Raw genomic sequence first — 5810 nt, 5'->3', positions numbered from 1 at the left:
CGGTTCAGAGTTGCTTCAGAACTTCCGGATCGTCACCACCCTCGTGCAGGTCCTTCAGTGCCTGGGCCTGGTGGACCTGCAGTAACGCCATGGCGTGTAGGGCGGAGGCAGCCTCTCCACAGGCCGCATAAGCACCGCCAGTCAGACCAGATGAGTGCTTACAGGCTCGGGAGGGAAGGGCCGGTTTGCCCCGCCAGGTGGAAGCGGTACCAGGACACAACTGCATCGCTACCAACCGCTCCACCGGGGGGATCTTCGTATACCCCTTCGCTGCTCCACCATCGAGGGTGGTGAGGGAGGAGGAACTACTAGGCCGGTTTCTGGCAGTAAAAGGTGCCATCCATGACTTAGTGAGCTCTTCATGCACTTCCGGGAAGAATGACACCGGAGTGGGGTGCTGAGAACCAGAGCGGGCCACCCCGAGAAACCAGTCATCCAACCTTGATGGCTCGGGACGCGGTGGAGGTTTCCACTCGAGCCCTACCCTCTCGGCGGCCTGGGAAAGCATAGTCGTCATCTCCGGATCCGACTCGGACCTTGCTACCATCCCGGAGCACAGCAGCCGAATCTTCCTCTCCAGAAAGCTCAGGCTCACCCTCCGATGCAGCGATCGACATCCGATCATCGGTAGGAGCCCCAAAGGATACGGCTGATACACTCTTTGTGGTGGGCCCAGCGTTCTGCAACTCCGAGATGGTCATCTTCCTGCAATGGGAACATGACTCATCCACGAAGGCCACTTCAGCGTGCTTAGTGCCCAGGCACGTGAGGCAGCAATCATGACCATCACCCGGCACCAGGTAACGACCGCATCCAGAAATGCACGGGTGAAATGTCGTCTTTAAAAAGACGTTCACCCGTGAATACTCTTTTAGGATTGCTCTTTCAGTTGTGCTGAAGCACACAGGGGAGATGGCCGCCACAATACTACAGGGGGTAGTGCAGCCTGTAGTTTGCACCCACTCAACGAAGGTCGACCAACCCGCTGTTGCGCCGTAACGTCCGCACAGAGAGCTCCTTTGAGAGCGCTGACTCGTTCGACACACGAAGGCTTGGCAGGAGCAGAACGATAGCACCGCTCGACTCCGAAGAGAAAAGCTGATTATGCGCTGCATCGGCTGCCTACTTATACTCACGCTGTGATCAGCGGCAGCTGGATGCAATAATCGCATGCCAATGTGCATTGGCTCATTTAGTTTACACTCGAAGTGGATTAGGAACTGATGTAATATTAGTAATATTTGTGCGCATTGACATTTAAACCTCCCGCTGGTGTTCTGACAGAAACAGAGGGACATGCTCATAGACCGTCCCCTCAAAGAAATCAGGACAGAAGTGGTCAAAAGTGGACAAATGAGACGGATTAAAACACCAGGTGTGAACGAGAATGTGTCTCCCTCATCCACTTGTGATTCAATCAACCAAAAGCCATCTTAATACCAGGTGTAAACAGGACCTGATGGGGTGATGCTGTACAGACCTTACAAAGTATGCCAGATTGCAGTAGCCTGCTGAATTTCCTGCAACCTAAGACTCAAATTACATTCAACACAGATTGATGGGGTTTTCCAGTCAAACTGGACAGTGGACAAAATGACAGATCAATGTGTAAAAGTATACTCTCTCAAGATAAGTGTCCCTTTCTTACAAAGTGACTTAAACCAAAAGCTAAAGCAAATCCAGTCAAGTGCACCATTTTGAACAAAACATATAACTACATGATGCATACAAAAGAAAGCCCCAAATGTCAATATTAATTATAAATACACTTAACCTAACTACTAGAGTACTATATAAATAAATTAGGATAGCTGTTACACTGCTGACCTGGAAGGTATAATACATGTAAAAACAGATGTGCTACAGATAAGTCCATAGACACCCCGAGGACAGGGCATTTTAATATAAGTGATAATGAGAAGTCATTCTGCAAGAGATTCTGAGAGATCTGGAGTTCTGGAGTGAGATCTAGAGAGGCTGAAGAGTCAACTGCTTAATCGATGAGAACCACGTGTCAAGAAGTTTCTGAATCCCTTCAAATGGGAATTTTTATGTGTAGAAATGGGTGGGCTTGATGGCGAGAGTTGGCCCAGATGTCGTGACTGGGCTTGGGGTACTACTTGATTAAGGGTCAAAGGATGTGGGACCACTGGCAGTAGTGTAGAGCAGGAACAGTGTACCGTTCTCTGTAGACATCAATAGTTTGTGGTTAACAGCATCGAATGATTAAGACCAATGCAGAATTAATTAGTATGGAATTAAGAATGTTGTCTGTTGTAAATGCCTTAGTCTGAGACAACAACTTCATTAGATAAGAATGAGTTGACAGAATGGAATAGGTAAGGCAGAAGAACGGAGGAGATCACTCTGAGGGAAGGATGAGATTGATAGGGAAAGCGGTTACACGGTTCTTGGTGGAAATAATATTTTTCTTCAAGTGAATATTAAAGGAAAGAGTAGTGAAATTCAGAATGGGTGTAACAGAGAGAGCAAAAGGTGATGAACTGACGATGAACTGATGGTAATTGATGAACTTTGCAACACTAACACTGTTATTGAACTAAACTGCATCAACACTTAACTAAACTGAGCTGAATAATGACTAACTGTTTTCCGTAGAGCTGCTTTATAGCTGAAATTGAAGTCATTTCATAACACTGTTTTCTTGTTTACTTCTGTGAAGCTGCTCTGAAGTAATCTGTATTGTATAAAGTGCTATACAAATAAATGTGATTTGATGCAGTGGTGTGAGAAGAAGCATTAGGGGCCTTGAGAGTTTTTTTCTTAATTGATGATGGGTGGAATGATGAGGAGGTTGCCACTTGCCAGTAGGAGTGAAAGTGGGGGATCAGATATTTTGGAGTTGAATGATATGACATGAATATTTGTAAACATTATTAATGTATTGTAGACATTATTAGATACTTGTCACCTTATCCAGGGGCACTGGTATAACTGCTCATGTCTCATGTCACTAATTAAAATATCTGATTTACTCAATTTGTTAGTGTTGTTCAATAAGTTGTTCATGTTCACTTCTAAAACATTCTGAGAAAAGGCTCTCAAGGAGTTGTGAAGTTGATAAACACTGGTCTGGAGAACTTCTCAACTCTGAACTGGCCACTACCAAGACATACAAAATTCAAAAATCAAGTCAAATTTATTTGTATAGCATTTTTTATAGTACACATCATTTCAAAGCAGGGTGTCCAATCCTGATCCTGGAGGGCTGACATCCTGCAGAGTTTAACTCCAACCTGTTCCAACACACCTTCATGAAAGTTTCTAGTAGAGCAGTGGTTTTCAAACCTGTTCTGAAGCAGCCCCATTGCACTCCTTTGCCTTAATGCTTTACCATATGAAGTTTTAGGGCTGGGCAATTTGATGATATTTCACAAATTCGCCTGCTCATCCAGTCTTAATATTCAGTGGTAAACAAACTCGGCTTGCTGTACTCAATGGAGGCTTGAACCTGAGGCTCGGCTTGAGCTCTGAGTTCAGCTCCCCTATTGGGGTACACTACCTAGAGGGAGAATGATAGAAATAGAGGAGGAGAAGGGGAGGTGGAGGGATGCCAGAAATATTGTCGCTGGGACGGTGCAATGACGACCGTGATTAGCTCCTCCCGAACCTACATTTAACTTCATATAACAATGACACGAGTGATCCTCCAGATATAGATTTAGCTATATTGTATTTATAGTGTTATAGTACATATATCAGTGCTGCAGTGACTCTGCAGTGAAGGCTTAGACTTTGAGTTATAATAAAAGTAACAAAGCACAAAGCTTATTACGATTATTGGATGGCTTGCATGCTACAAATTATGAATGGACATGAAAACGTTATAATTTCCAAGCATTTATACCATAAATAAAACAGCTTGTGAATAGTCATGTAACGTTATTTACTTCAGAAAAATCAACAATAAGATAAGTTACCCGAGTTGAAGCCCATAACGTTTGGGGGGGCCCATACACATTTTTTGCATATGGGCCCGGGGCTGACTTGCTACGCCGCAGCGTCTGAGTGTTCAATATAATTAGGAGATTTAAATATTAGCAGATTTTTTTGTAAGTGAGAGAAAGCAATTCTCCCACGAAGTATTAATGACAATATGATGAGGTGTCACAGGTGAAAATTCTGGAAAAAGTCTGTTTCTCAAGCACTTGCATGAGCGTTCAAATGTTAGGCGAGTCAAATAATGGTTGAGTGTAAAATCCTCATAATGCACCAGTGAACCATCAGTTGTCTTTTTAAAACAGCTGGCTGTCAAAGATTCTGGTGTAAGTTTAACATTTCCCAAATTTAATTAGCAGTCAATTAAGCAACAATGTTTAGAAATATAGGTATGGCTTTAATCTCAATTACTAACTACTCTGATTTCAGGCAGAATTACTATATGGTGATGTTGTTCCTTAAATTCAGACCTTTATATGCAGTAGTGTTGTCACGGTACCAAAATTTTATTAAAAATGTAATTGAAACTTACCTGCTTGAACTTGATCGGGGTGTTTTGTTAGTTTGCTGCGTTTCCTCCTCTTGAGGTCGCCACTGCTTTTATGAAGAGGTTGCCAGGTTTTCACAACAAAACCCGCCCAATCACGTTTCGAGGGGGTCCCCCGGTAAAAATCGCATTCCAGGGGCTAAATATCATGTTAATGGGGTCGTTTTTCAACCCGCGGACATGAAAAACAACCTGCAGCAACAGTGTTAAGCAGCCCAATTCCACGGGAAAACTGCAGACTTGGCAACACAGGAAGAGGATAGCTTTCAGATAGCGCATCAAGAACCGGGTTGACCGGGTACTCGGTACCACCGGTACTTAAGAAACCCTGGTACCGTAACGTTTTCATTTTTTTAGTACCGACTTCATACCGAAATACCGGGTCTTTTGAAAACACTAATATGCAGTAGTTTCTTTCTGACCAACAGAAACAAGGTACTCACTCTACTTCTGACATTTCTTACAGGGGTCATATGACGTTGCTAAAAAGAACATTATTTTGTGTATTTGGTGTAATTCAATGTGTTTACCCTATTTAAGGTTAAAAAAAAAAATTATTTCCCACATACTGTACATTATTGTTGCTCCTCTATGCCCCGACGTTCTGAAACGTGTCGATTTTTACAAAGCTCATCGTTCTGAAAAGTGCAGTGTGCTCTGATTGGCCAGCTATCTATTGCGTTGTGATTGGCTGAATACCTCAAGCGTGTGACCGAAATGTTACACCCCTTACCAGGTTCAGGAAACTTTCCTCCTTAAAATGCGCTGCACACACTCGAATATTTGGGTTGTACTGTTCTGGAACAGTGTTGTAAATAAAACTTAACCACTGATTTAAAATGTGCCGCACACATCTGAATATTTGGGTTGAACTGTTTTGGAACAGTGTTGTAAATAAAACTTAACCACTGATTTCTAGTTGTGTCCTCTTTTGGAAGGCCAAACAAAGAAGTTTGGCTTTCGCAACGAAACACACAGCATCTCCACGATGTATAACAATATATTACAATACTACAGTGAGAATAAAAGTTACGTCTTCTTTCTTTGCGTATACATTTGTGTGGTGTTATGCAAATCTTCCCACACAGTGATGTAGATATGTGGGGGCGTGTTTGAACGAGGCGTTTTAGGAAGGCATCGATGAGCGTTCACGTTTATAAAGAATATCTCTTTAGGTTTGCGACTTTAATCTTTGCGACTTTACTGATCTTCTGTCCAGTAGGGAAAAATATTATTTGATCCCCTGCTGATTTTGTAAGTTTGCCCACTTACAAAGAAATGAAGGGTCTGTAATTTTTATGGT

The sequence above is a fragment of the Sinocyclocheilus anshuiensis genome, unplaced genomic scaffold, assembly GCF_001515605.1.
Source record: "Sinocyclocheilus anshuiensis isolate Anshui unplaced genomic scaffold, SAMN03320099.WGS_v1.1 scaffold280, whole genome shotgun sequence".
In the NCBI taxonomy this organism is placed as follows: domain Eukaryota; kingdom Metazoa; phylum Chordata; class Actinopteri; order Cypriniformes; family Cyprinidae; genus Sinocyclocheilus; species Sinocyclocheilus anshuiensis.
Note: the sequence above shows the minus strand (reverse complement) of the source record.